Raw genomic sequence first — 14,451 nt, forward strand, 5'->3', positions numbered from 1 at the left:
CCACAAGGAACAAGACAAAAATTACAAGGAGGTAGATTTCATCTAAATGTAAGAACAAAACAATTAGCAGTTAGAATATCAGGAAATGAGATGAACTTGAGATGTGACAGATCACCAAAGAAAAATATGAAAAACTTCAAGTATTGTGTAATCAAAAACGGTCACTTTTTTAGATCTACAGGGATCCTTCCAACTCTAATATTGTAAACATATCCATCTAGTATAGGTATGTGAATTTTTGTCTAGACTGAAGACATTGTTATTATATTTCAGTAAAAAAAAAGTCCTAATTGAATGAGAATGTTGAATTATGAAACTTCCTTTTGGAATTATGAATATTTTGGTATTTTTTAGTCTTTACAGTCTCCATATTCTCTTCCTCCTTAAATAATCAACCTACTATACCCAGATATTTTCCAGAAACTTTCAAGTACAGTGTAATGAAAGAAGCAGATGGGCTTGGCTCTGAGGATAAAATTTATCATTTTATTCAAAACAAGTAAATTCCTAAAGAAAAAGAAATACATAACTTTAAATAAATTGCATTTTAATAAAAAAAAGCTGTTTGATGGTTTAATGTAGAACTCCCAATGATATCAAGATATACTTCACAATGATTTAGAGCAAACATCACAAAGACCAAATCATCATGATAAATCAAATCTTTCAAATTTTAACATTTTTATTAACATAGTAACACAAAATTGTTTTAATGTAATATCAATAGGTAGAAAACCTGTGCTTCTGTAGACTGCTTAAATCTACAAATGGAAATCAGCATAGAATCATTAAAAGCTTCTAGGTGAAAGGAACCCTTCTTCACAACAGGATATGGGGAATTTCCCTATAAGACCTGCACATGATCCGAGTAAAACCCTCTGCTGATCCAGACCCAGGCTGCAACCCATTTGCTCTAGTTATCACCACCCGCTATCACTCAAAACTGAGCGGAGCACAGGTGGGCAGCTACTACATTTCTACTCCACCGTGTTCTGCTGAAGGTATCCATCTGAAATCCCAATAGCCTTCCCAATAGCCATATCAAATAACCCTTCTTCATTTTCATTTTCCTTATCTTGCATTTATTTTAACCCAATTTCTTGAACCATCCTCAATAATTTTCTGTATGTCAATAGACTGGTTCTGTATTCACCTCTTTTTAAAGTCTTTACAGTCTCCATATTCTTCCTCCTTAAATAATGTAAAATTGGATTTTCCATAAAGTTTAGACCTCAGCCCTACACAAATTGTTCCCTAAGAGAGATCTAATAAATTCCAGTCTTAGCTATCAGTTCTCAATAGCAGCCTATGCAATCCACAAATGTTAATCTCCAACCCTGACTCAACCATATTCCAGTCTTTCATCTGTTAACTCTCAAACGCTACCTGAATACTTCAACTCCCCTCAATGTCAGGTATTTCCAACTGAACACAACTTTCCCCCAAACATTAGTTCTACAGCATTATACATAAGAGCCAAAAAGTGGAAACAAGCTAAACATTCATCAACTGATTAATGGATAACAAAATATGGTATATCCATACAATGGAATGTTACTGAGCAATTAAAAAAATGAATTATTGATACATGCTACTACATGAACCTTGAAAATATTATACTAAGTGAAAAAAAGTCAGTCACATACTGTATGATTCCATTTATATCACACGTCCAGAACAAGCAAACCCACAGAAACAGAAAGCAGATCAGTACCTGCCAAGGACTGTGGGGAGAGGAGAATGGGGAGAAACTGCTTAACAGTAATAAATTTCCACCTGAGGAGCTGAAAATATTCTGGGATTAGATAGTGTAGATGGTTGCAAACATTGTGAATGTACTAAGTACCACTGAATTGTACATTTTTAAATAGTTAAAATGAATTTTATGTTATGTTTGTTTTACCTCAATTTGTAAAATTAGTTCGACCTTTGCACTTTTTATACCAATGAAACTGTCATACTTCTGATCTTGGGTCCTTCAATTTTTTTTCAATTGTCTCCCTCTTTTATTTCTATCTAATAATCAATTCCCCAGTCCTAAACAGTCTTCCTTCAAAATATTTCCCATAACCACCCTTGATTTTCCATTCACAAAGTACTTGTTCAGGCCCTTAGAACCTCACTTCTATAGCAACAGATTTACTTTATCAGATTCATTATATATTCAATATCTCAGCACCCAAATCCATCTGCTTTTGATCAGAACCACCAAACAAACAATTTCCTAAAATAATGTTTTCATTTGTGTCCCGTATCAGTTCAAACTCTTCAATAACTCCACCAATCCATGCAGAGCTGGGCTTCCAAAATGCAATGAGGAACAAAATAGGCCAAATGCTCTAGAGCCAGCACTTTTACCAGTGACTGGTGCAGCCAGGCTGCAAGGCTAGTCTTGTATTGTCTATAAAGTCAGATAATCTTAAACCTTGAATAGGAAAAGCAAAATGAGTGAGTAAATAAAGCACGAGATAGGAACCAGGATATACCTAAAACCCCCGGACTTCTCATAAGCCCTTTTGGTTTTGCTTCTCAAACTTGCCAAAGGTAACATTTGCCCACAAAATTAGAAACACGGGTACAACCTAAAAAACAAGGAGCAAATTATTTTATACATTAATGATCTTTGCTTTGGTTAATAGACATCAACTGAAAGGCATTCAGGCAGTTGTCATGCTAACGAAATCCCAAACCTAGCAAAAAAAAGAAAAGGTGTGTGGTTGATTAATTGTTAAGCATGGAATCTTCACCAGAGTCCACAAACTCCAAACTGAGAAATTTAAGAAACATATATAACTTTAAAGTGACTATAATAAACCCACTACATATATTTTATGAAAAATAACTATATTTTCCAAAACAAAAAATTTAGGAGTGGCATTATTTTACATTTTGCAAATCTCAGTAATATCTGTCTTAAAAGACAGCTGGTTTTTCTTATCTGCTTTCTGCATCTAATCTGTTGCACTACGTTGTTCTGTTGAAGTGAGTTAAATCCAACCTTGTGAAATAGCTAGGTGGTAAAGAGGACCTTGTAGAACCTTTAAAAGCATCTCAAGTCCCCAGATCACACATTAGATAAACCAAGTCAAAGCTTTTGCTTAAAAAGCAGGGCTACATTACTACACTGCTATACTGGCTGGTCAAACATTTTCTATATACCAAAGAGTAAAATTATAATTTTAAACTGCGGGAATATTCAAGTAATGAGCACAACACTAAGAAAAAGCATTTATTAAGCAGAAAGTATGTTAAAGCATTTTACTTAAAAACACAAAGATAAAAAACTTACATCATTCCAAAACTAACATTGTTTTTGTTCATCATGATATACTAAACCAGTAAAGCAGAAATGTTTGCAATGAAAATGATTGAAATAAAAAATATTTTTGGTTTAATCGACTTCAAAAAGGCTATATATTACACCCTGATCCTAGAGAGTTCCAGTTAATCATTTTTTTCTATGGAGGAACTATGAAGATAAAGTTTGGAAGGTAAGTAAAACATAGCAACAACAAAAATATATTAAACATAATCCTGAAGGAATGACTTCCTAAGTACTACCTGCATTCATTAGAGATATAGTGCACAACGCTGAAAAATCTATCAATACAGTAGCAAAAGAGGCAGGCAGGCTTATTAATAAGAGTGTTGGTGGGGGTGGAATTCTACATCTAAATGTCTAAATTAACTATTAACTTTCAGTACACTATCAGAGTCCATAAGAACTTTTTTATTTTTCTTCTTGAGTTCGAGTTGTAAAGACTAACATTTTATGATTTTACTGTTTTCTAGACATCTTCAAACAACAAAGGCAAAATTTACTCACTACTTTTAAATAGATTAAAACTCATTCTATCTTACAATTACTCTGAGTTTGTATCCTGCCATAAATCTATGATTCATTATGGGATCTTAGTGATTTTATTTTTCCTACATCTTGAAATACTTTGCTAATTCTATTATCCTAGGTGTTATTTCACCATTGCTCATCAATCATTCCCAACTATGCTTAAAAAATAATAAAAAAACAAGAATGAGTTAATGCTAGAATAATAATGCAGGAGTGAGACATACCATCACTAATGCATTATCCTTCACTTTTCTGTATTTTTTTTTTTTTTTTAGTTTTCTTGTTTGCACGAATATTACTTCAACTTTCAAAAAGCTATAGAATTTTACAGCATCTTACTATGCTGATGGACAGTGACTGTGAAGGTGTATGTGGGGGGGACTTGGTGAAGGGGAGAGCTTAGTAAACATAATGTTCTTCATGTAATTATAGATTAATGATACCAAAATAAATAGATAAATAAATAAATAAATAAAGCTATAGAAGACTGAAGAGATCACCTATGTAGTCTGTGTCAGGGAAAACTTTACTCTTTCAGTTTGCAGTAGCTGGGGGCATTAACAGGGAAAAAAAGCACACAATTTTTATTAATATTTACATACATGGAAGTTCGGAGAAGAGTAAAATTCAAAGTAGTTAGACTCAGGGGCTTATATACTATTTTAACGAAGGGTTTTGAGAGACAATAAATCATGGGGAAGTAATATAGGAGGGAACTAATGGAAGATAAGGGTTATTTTAGCTAGGTCTGTCTATCTCATCTGTGTCAACTCTCCATCTTAAATGGTAAGAGTCACTCTTTCCTTCCTAGTTGAAGGGGAACACATATTCACAAAGGGAAATTTATGCCCCACTTTTAGGCAGCTAACTGGAGGGCAGAAAACTCTTCCTGCAACTGCTGATTATCAATTGCCTTCTGCTCAAAATAACTCTATGTCAAAGTGGAATATTGCAGGGTAGCACATCCTGATTCTCTTTATCTGCTTTTAGTTTTCACTGAATATGAGGTATTCGGTGAAAAAACTTGGAACTTTTTATTTTCTGCCCATAATAGAACAGACAGAAGAGAAATTTCACAATTATTAGATGAGCCTGAAGATGAATGCAAAGATAGATCACATGTACTTCAGAATATAATGACAATGAAATGTAGAAAACAGACTAAGACTTCAGATGAGATATTTTAGGTTAATTTTCTCAAACTCAACAATCAACTGAATAATACATTTCTAAAAAACTAAAAAGAAATATGGTATTCTCATTCAGCAGGAAGCAATTATCATTCAGTATTTTTACAAGAATATGGACCATGCTCTTTTGCTGAAAGTTTATACGACAGTATTCTTTCACTATCTGTGTGTTTGTGCAATAAAACTTAACTTGGTAAAATTCCTAAGTGGACAAGTATTGAATGCAGATGTATACAATGGTGATGAGAAGGAAATAAATCACATAGAAATTCTAATTCATTGGATTGATTATTCTTACCGGTGTCTACAAATCTAAAAGTGAAAATATCACATAATTATAAAGCATAAAAGATGGCCATCCTCCTTCAACAAAATTATGAACCATCAAAGCCTTCAAAAAATTCAAACACTGCATTTGATGATGCACATGTAAAAAGAAGACCCAGCAGGAATGATAAGCTAGAATCTATTAGGAAAGTATCTGAAATCTCAAATCAGTATTTACAAGATGAGTATGTTCCACATATATGACAGTTGGTGAGTAGTTGGTAACATTCAGATGATGTTGCCCATTCAGATACATAAACCTTCAAAACCTGGTGAATACAGAATAAAAATCTGGGCAACATGCGATACTGAAACATTGTAAGCTTGAAAGATACAGATCATAGATTCAGGAAAAGGTGTGAGCAAAACCAAGAGAATTACAAGAATTGACAAAAGAGTCTAAAAATTCTGTCAGAAATACAACTTGCAAAAAACTGAAGGAATAAAACAGCAGCAGATTCACAGAACCCAATGGACTAGCGGTTACCAAAGGGAAAGGGGGTGGGGTGGGGGGAAAGAGAGGAATAAGGGGATTAAAGGGTATTATGATTAACACACATAATATAGAGGGGGGGCATGGGAAAGGCAGTATAGCACAGAGACGACAGGTAGTGACTGTATAGCATCTTACTATGCTGATGGACAGTGACTATAATGGGGTATGTGATGGTGACTTGATAATAGGAGGGAATGTAGTAACCACAATGTTGCTCATGTGAAACCTGAGCATAAGATTGAATATCAATGATATCTTAATAAAAAATTTTTTAAATACAACTTGGGAAAATTTTTCTAAGTGTAGAATTGACTTAGCATTACCCAAGAAAGAAATTTTCCTTAGTTGGCAATATTAAAAAGAACAGGGTTGAACTGTGAATTTTCACATATGGAAAGCAAGAGAAGTCAATCAATTGTACATAATCTAGATTTCAGATGTATTTGATAATTGTTACTGTACTAAAATAAGCTAGTTTTTTTATTCTCAAGCATCAGTGAATTCAAAACCCCTGCACAAACTAACCTAAAGAGAGCTGTATTTTATAAAGACTAAAGGAAGGGTAGAAAACACTCACTATGCTTGCAAAGGAATAACTTGAAGATGATGGCCTATAATTTATTAGTGCAGAGAAAGCTTTCATTGTATGGGGAAAGGTTCAAAAACAAAACCGTAGGTTACCAAGAATAATATTCCTCATGCAACTTGGAAAAAGCCTTGCAGGAACTAGGGAGAGAATTCTGTCTTAGCCCCTAAACGCAATGTTCTTTTGAACAAATCTCAGAGAGGGAAGAATAAAGGGAGATGTTCAAAAACTTTGAAAAAAAGCAGGCAAAAATTTTAAGAGTGTTTGCCAAAAGCATTCAAATGTGATGCACATTCTTTGTAGAGGTAGTATATAATTATAAAGGCATGAGATATTTTTTTTTCATTTTTCTAAGTATATACAGAGATTAGCTCTATTTAAATTCTTAGGATTAAATTCTTAGGATAAATTGTTTCACATTATACCTTTGTTCTTCTTTGAAATATGTAAGATAAATTACATGATATAAAATTGTATAAAATATATTATTTAAAAAAATGAAATGAAGTGGTTTCTTTCAATCAAGATGGTAAGTAGCAATAACTTTTTCCTGGTATACTGAGTGTTAAAAAGAATCCTTAAAAGAAAAACACTGCAGAAATGAATAAAAATTCCAAATACACATTTCTGATACAGGTTTCTAAGTAAGTCAAGTCATTATTTGTATCTTTGAAACACCCTGACTGAAAAATCAAATTTCTGAATCCTCTAAGCAGGAAAAGAGACTATTCAGGATTATATATTTAATTAGTGAATGTCATAAATATTTCCTACCTTTCTAATATCACTTTTAAAATCTAGCAAAATATACTGTCAACAGTCTCCAATTTTCTGTCACCTAAAACTTCAGTTTACTTTTCAGTTACAAAAATTGCTGTTCTATTTAGATACATCCCCTTCCTGATTTATATGGAAAAAATCATGGTATAGTTCTAAGCATTCTCTTCAATAAAGAAAACAAGTGTGGGAGAAGAAGGTACAAAATTGTTTCTTTCTTTCCTTTGCTCTCCTCCCCCTTACTGAAAAGCCAATTTTGAGTAGTAAAACACAGGACTGAACTAGATAACCTAACTGGAAGGAATGGGTTGAAGTGGGGATGCTGAAATTAATCCTTCAACATCAACCAAACTCAGAACTTTTCTATTTATCACAGCTCACTACTATTACAAGGGCCCTAAGTAAACGTTCAAAGGCAAAGTCTGACATCTACATTCTGCCTCTCTCCTAGCCATCCTAGGTTCTCATGATGCCAACTGGTAGGAGCAATTCCAAGGTCCCTGAACTAGGTAAGTCAACCCTGTCCTCCAAAACTGCTCCCCTCTTTCATCTACAAACACCCATTTATAGAGGATTGCTCCCAACTATGTCGTTATCAGATCATTGCAGGTATTGAAATACTAATACCAAATACTACTGCCAAAACATTACCCCCAGAGTACTTGTTAATTGCAAAGGGAAAGGCTTCCAGTGGATAGTTTGTCACCACCTTATCCAAGAGATAAAATTTAGGATTACTAATAGGATAGCCCTTTGATATGCCCTTTGGTGTTGTATGTGAAGTACACTACATGACTTACAAAGTGTTCTTGCCAAAAATACTAAGCCTACTCTACTCAAGCCTTTACATCTAACTTCAAGTTTGTAGAAAACACAGGGTATAGAGGGTACAATTTAAACCCCACGAGGAGGAAACTGTCAGTAAAAAAAAGAATGTGGGTTATTCTATAAGAGGACTGGCCAGGTCTCTTCAAAATGTAAATGTCATGGAGGAAAAAAAAGGCGGAGATGGGGGTGTCTGGGAGAGAATGATGCCAAATAAAAGAAATTAAAACAAATGTAATGCATAATTAGATACTGGTTCCAAAACAAATAACTAAAAAGGAATTTTTAGGGGACATTGGAGAAAATGTGAATACGTACTACATACGTATATCAGACTGGAGGTAGTATTCTTAATTTTCTGTGATTATGGTATTGCTGTGATACAGAACACTGGCCTTAATCTTATGATTTACATACTGACACACACAGTACTTAGATGCGAACTGTCATGATATCTGCAGTGTGCTTTGAAATGTTTACCTAAAAGGAATGACACAGGTAGATAAACGAAATATGGCAACAAGGTAACAACTTGAAACTATGTAGTATGCATGAGTGTTCAAAAGGTCTATTCAACTTTTCAATATGTTAGGGAAAAAAGTAACATTGACAACTTAAACAATTAAAAAGAAATGAACTCTTCAAAACTAAAAAGGGGCAACTGAATAGTATATTTCTTAAATTTTGTAGGAGTACCTCCTTGCCTCTTCTCTCTCCATCCTCACAAAAGAAATGAAACATAATGAATTGGGCATTGAATGAGTTAACAGAATACCTAAAGTTCTAGAAATGGCTATCACTTCCTAGCTACGACCTCATTAAAAAACCTTCTAAGGTTCTTTCTTCACCTTCAAAACCTTTTAAGCAACGTAAAACCACTGCAAAAGGGGTTGTGAAGTACAAATCAGGTGGGATCAAGTACAAATAATTATAACACTATTTGTACTCAGGTTTTAAAGTATCCCGAGCACACAACCCTAACTTAATTCTCTAAGCAAACCAGTGCCTTCTTACGCACAGTAAATTTCTGCTTAAGGACAGCTTGCCACGGTGATACCCAAAAGCAGGACACCTCACAAATGTTAACAGGGCTTTTGTACTTAACTCTCCTCCAAGGTTCCAATTTTATGTTTAATGGCACTGAAAATTGTCAAATTCTTAAGACACAGTCCAAACCTGAACAGTTAAAAAGTAAAGTTCACGGGCTCTTTAAAAAAAAAAAACAGAAATCTTTGCAAACAAAGAGAACCCTATGGATGAAGGTCTCCTGTGCTTACAGCAGGTTCACTCTGACGTTTCTCCTCTACAGCAAATTTCTCCGTAAAAGCGTTAAACCTTGAGGTAAGCTGGGGAGGGAGGGGGGGACTTCCATCTCCAGAGCAGGATAAAACCTGAGTGAAATCACTCCTTCCGTCTCATGAAGTGAAACCTGAAAGCTCAGTTAGAAAATTGTGTATCCAACTCCACGTTTCTTCTCATAGCCTCTTCCCCGTGGACAATAACGGGACTTCTACGGCCAGGCGGGGAGGTCCCCTTTGACGCGGAGGGTGTGTGCGCGGCCAGGCCACCTGCGCGGGGGAGCCAGGGCCTGGGGTCCCGGGTGCCTCAAAGTTCGGAACCCCTTTTGGTCACCGTCTACAAATGAAGAGACTCGAGGGAGGGCTTTTGTGAGAGAAGCATGGGTCCCCGCCAAACATCAGCACAAAATTACGGAGGACCAAAGGAAGCAGCCTCCAGGAAGGAAAGCCAAAACCAGGCTGAGGGCAAACAGGCGCACAGGCCCTGGCGGCGGCGGCGGCGGCGGCGGCGGCGGACGCAGGCCGAGGCCGCGGCGGCCTGCGCGGCCCCGGCCTGCCGCACCGAGCCGGCTGCCGCGTCGCGCCGGCATCCCTCCCCCGCCGGGGCCGGCGCAAAATGGCGGTTCGGCCGCCGCCGCGCAGCCGGTCCCCTCCCCCGCGCCCTGGGCGCTCTCGGCACACCGCACGGGCCTCAGCACCCGCGGTCCAGCGCCCCGGAGTGAGGCGGCGCAGGCGGCGCGGGAGGGCCTCTGCCGGCTGCAGCGCGGGGCGGGCGGGGGCGGGGGGCGCTTACCGTGAGCGGAGCGGATCGGCCTGACTGGGGCTCTGAGGAGGAGGAGAAAGAGGAGGAGGAAAAGGAGGAGCACCAAACACTACACGGCGGCGACGGCGGCGGCGGCGGCGGCGGCGGCAGCTCCCATTGCGGAGTTGGCAGTTGAGCCGCGGGAAGGGGGGTGAGGGGTTCTCGTGGAGCCGGCGCGCTGCCTCATGGGTAGGCTCCGGGTCAGCCTCCGCGCGGCCAGCCTCCCTTTCTTTCCGCCGACGCAGGAGGCGGGCGCCTGCATGTGCGCCACGTCGCAGGCCCTCGAAGGCCGCGGCGCCCCGCCATGAGGGCCTGCGCCGTGTCCCGTGCGGCTGTCGGCGCCCGCCTGTTCGCCGCCCAGCCCCGGGCAGCGGTCCCGAAATGGGGGGCCGCACGGAGCCTGAGAGCGTGGAAACGCGAGTTCCAGGTCCTCCCTGTGCCTAACAACTAGTTCTTCTCAGGCTTGGGAGTAGTAAATTCTTGGAGGAGAGGCGCCATGAAAAAGAAGGCATAAACCACATGAGAAAATGAAGTAAAGTCGGGTTCTTTTAATATTTGGCCAATTTTGCCAAATTTGTTTCAAAAATAGGATTTTGCTTTTATCTCCTTTAATTCTCCTTTAACTCTGCCACATAGATGCCGGTAATAACTTTGGGAAAACACGTTAAGATCAATGCATTTACAAGAACACTTGCCAAGAAACTGCTTGCATAAATACCTAAACATTCTCTTCTGATTGGTAAGGAAAGTTTTCTCTTTCAGTTGTCTTTGTAAGACTAATAGCAGTTAATAGTGGTCCAGCTCTCTCTTGCCTCTTAGCTCCTTGTAACTCCCGGGGGGTAGAAACCCCCGGAGCAAAATACCTTTGAAACCGAAATCAGTGAAAGGGAGAAATAAAGTGGGAGAAACCCATTTATTTCTTACAAGCAGTCGTCCACTTCTGCTCGCCCGTGCCTCTCACAACGCAGCTGCAGAAAAAGGGACCCCACCCAACTTCTCCAGTCCAGATATGCTCTTGCCCCCCCTTATATACTTACCTATTGATATGGAGATAGATTGCGCTCCACCCCTTGTAAACACTTATTGATATGGAGATGAACTAAGGCCAGGCAAGAGATTGTGGAAATGTTGCAATTTTACCCATGCTCCTTAACACACACACCACTCACGGCACACACAATTCAATCACGGAGTCTCACTAATTCTTGCCCTCTTGAATTAGTTTTTCTTTCTCATACAGACTGCCCCTAGCTTTTTCTCTGGTGTCTATTATTACAGTTCCTTCTTTGTTGATGACCACTCCCAGGCAGTCTTCCCTAAAGGGCACTTGAATTACTCCTAGAGACCTGTTACATCTACAGATAACCATGACCTACTCTTTTCCCAACTGAGCCAGGATAGCCTACCCAGCTTTCCCCTCTTGCTGGCCCTGAAAATAGACTTTATAGCAAAAGACAGAATAAACAAAACAACAAACATGGAAAGCTGAAAGTTCAAAAATTTGGGGGCATTCTTTTCACATATTTCAATATAGTTGCTAATAATTGGCAAAGCATATTACAGTATGAAAGTGAACTTCTTAATATTTCACCCTGTATTCTAGAGTCTGCTCCTTAGGTTGCAGGGACAGACACTTAATGCTGTGAGTAGCCAGAGCTAATTTAAATGCAGGGGTATGATTCATGCCAACCAAACCTACTGGAGACTGATGTCGAAACCAGAATTACTTTTTTTCTTTTTCATGAAAAACATAACTGCCATGAAGGCCAGAAAACTCTGGTTGACACAATTTTACTCAAATGGAACATTTACCTGAGAAGCCAAATTCCAAAGGATGCCTGCTGAATGTGAAATCAACACAAAAAAATTAATGTGAATAATTTTATTTGATTACTCCATCCTCCGTTGGCTTCTTCAACACAACTCCCTTGGTTCTCTTACTGTCCATACCTTCCCATTATTTTTTAAGAGCTTCTCTTCCTCTGACTTGATATTTTCTCTGCCTCTTTACATTCTATACACTCTCAAAGTATCCTTACAGCATTCATTCTCCTTAAACACTTATGTTCCACGCTTTCCTCTAATATAGGTGATTGCCCAGCTTCCATTCCATAATTCTATTGGGTTCACCCATGCACTTTGGATGCAGTCACCACCACCACCACCACCTCACCACTCTTACTCTACCCCTCAACTCCCCGTCAACTCCAAGAATGGTCCAACTAGCCTAAAACGGTCAGAATTACCCTCAACTCCCTTTGAACTGGTTTTTGTTTTAGAAATGAATCAGAGTGAAGCCTAGAATTTTGACTATGGGCAAAAGAGAGGTTTATTCTTTCTCTGAGTGATATGACACTGGCATTAGAATGTGAATACTGGACAAGCTAAATCTTTTTTTATCCCACTACTAAGGAAAACCAACTGAGAATGTGGAGGAGGAAGGGTTAGGTGAATCAATCATAGGAAAAAGAAGTAAATTCCTGAAAGCATCAAAAGCTTCCAAATCAAACCCAACTTGACTCCTTGCTACCTCCAGACTACTCTGTTACAGGAGCCAATAAACTCCCTTTTCTCTTTAAGCTGAAAGAATACAGAATAAACCACTGTGGCATAAAACTTTTTTTAGCTAAAGGCTTTTGAGTCTGAAATCCTTAATCTGTCTATAGGCAGACCCTCCCAAAAGGAGGTTTCTTTTTATGAAGAGAAGATTATGACTCAACTGTCATAAATCTCTGAGGGAACAACCAGGAAGACTGACTTTTATCACCAAAGATACAGAATTGTCACCAGACCTAAACAGTCATTGTTACAAAACTACTCTATCTCCCATCTATTCTCCTAAGGGCTCATTTATCCTTCCTAAAAGTCATGTTTTTTTCCACAAGTATATTCTCTCCCCTACTCTCCTAAGAACTCATTTGTTTTCACATATATGCCCTTCTCCTCCTCCCCTTAACCTATTAAAATGGTATATAAGTCCCAAATTCTAACCACCCCTTTGAGTCACATGAACAGTCCTACATAGTGTGGGATTGAAATCTCTTTTTTCTTGCTAACCTGTCTTTGGTTAATTCACAGGCACCCAAAAAACTAAACCTAAGATAGTAAAGTTTTTCCTCCCTGACAAAGCCAATTTGATTTGGGTTTTCTGTTAACCTGCAAACGAAAGCATCCTAATTGTGGTGGAGACAATAAATATTCACCATCTTATTTTTCTCTTGCATACTCAGGAAAACCACATTTCCTAGCTCCCTTACTTCTACATCGAGCCATGTGACTGTTTCTGGCTAATGGAATATAGACAGAAGCAGTGATTACCCAATCTGAGCCTGAATCTCAAAACCTCCAGTGATTTTATAGATACAGAAAACTGAGGAGCTAAGGCATGGCAGCAACATTAGATGGAAGGACCCTGGGTTTCTTAATAATTGCATGGAAGACATCCACTACACTGATGCTAGTTGTATTAATTAGAGCAACATAAACTTTACTGGGTTATGACACTGAGATTTGAGAGTTGTTTGTTATAATAGCTATAATCATTAACCCTGATTGATAATAGAAATAGTGGCCTACTATAATAAAAAATCTAAAATATGTGGCATTAGTTTGGCATAACAGTCTTGTGGGAATAAGGAAATACAGTAGGATGGATAACTAAAGATTCATATCAAGTGGCTAAACCATTGCCTACAATACCTTAATTTGCACAAGTACATAACTCTAAGGGAAGAGTTCAGAAAGCAATATTAATAGTGGATGTTGGTGATATTTTATGTGACTAGCAAGATAATTCAGTTTATAAACAGAAATGAATAGACAGAGTCCATCATTTGGGGGCCTTGTAGTGTTGTAAAAACACAGTACTTCTAGATTTCAAAGAGAAAGAAATGATTATAAAAGGCTTTGAGCGAGAAAGTCCCAGTAGGATTTGAACAAAATGAGTCAGTCCTTAGGAAGAGATCAGATTAGTTACTATTGTTTCAGATAGCCTCAAAGTAGCATCTGTTATTTTCCCCCCAGCTTTACTGAGGTATGGTTGACAAAATTGTATATACTTAAAAGTGTTTAAGTGATGTTTGATATACATATCCATTGTGAAATGATTACCACAATCAGGTTAATGAACAAATCCATCAACCTCACATAGTTACTTTGTGTGTGTGTGTGTGTGTGTAAGCACATGTGTGTGTGGTGTGAGAAAGCTTAAAATAGTGTTTGTGACCAGCAGGGTAGATTGAGGCAGAAACAATCACTTAGTTTCCTCCTCTGAACATTTCCCATCCCTCTTACATTCAAG

The 14,451-nt window shown here is 38.2% G+C and overlaps 1 protein-coding gene and 1 long non-coding RNA gene across 12 annotated transcripts in view; one reads left to right on the forward strand and one right to left on the reverse strand.

Moving 5' to 3' along the window:
• The window catches only part of ZNF280D (zinc finger protein 280D), a 296,039-nt gene that overhangs the window by 116,659 nt on the left and 164,929 nt on the right, over positions 1 to 14,451 (reverse strand). For 2 of the 8 annotated variants that reach the window (XM_037020975.2, XM_037020970.2), the window contains exon 1: positions 10,143 to 10,333. The exons of 2 other annotated variants lie outside the window; for them this stretch is intronic. The gene's annotated coding sequence lies outside the window, so the exon portion shown is untranslated. Of the gene's footprint in view, positions 1 to 10,142; positions 10,344 to 14,451 lie in introns of those variants that run through there. 4 more of the 8 variants (XM_037020976.2, XM_037020968.2, XM_037020977.2 and 1 more) reach the window with 4 other exon arrangements.
• Positions 8,085 to 14,451, forward strand: part of LOC108407909 (uncharacterized) — a 120,333-nt gene continuing 113,966 nt past the window's right edge. For all 4 annotated transcript variants that reach the window (XR_012120707.1, XR_012120709.1, XR_012120708.1 and 1 more), the window contains exon 1: positions 8,085 to 9,392. This is a non-coding gene — a long non-coding RNA (uncharacterized lncRNA). The remainder of the gene's footprint in view (positions 9,393 to 14,451) is intronic.

This window comes from Manis javanica, chromosome 8 (genome assembly GCF_040802235.1).
Source record: "Manis javanica isolate MJ-LG chromosome 8, MJ_LKY, whole genome shotgun sequence".
Lineage (NCBI taxonomy): Eukaryota > Metazoa > Chordata > Mammalia > Pholidota > Manidae > Manis > Manis javanica.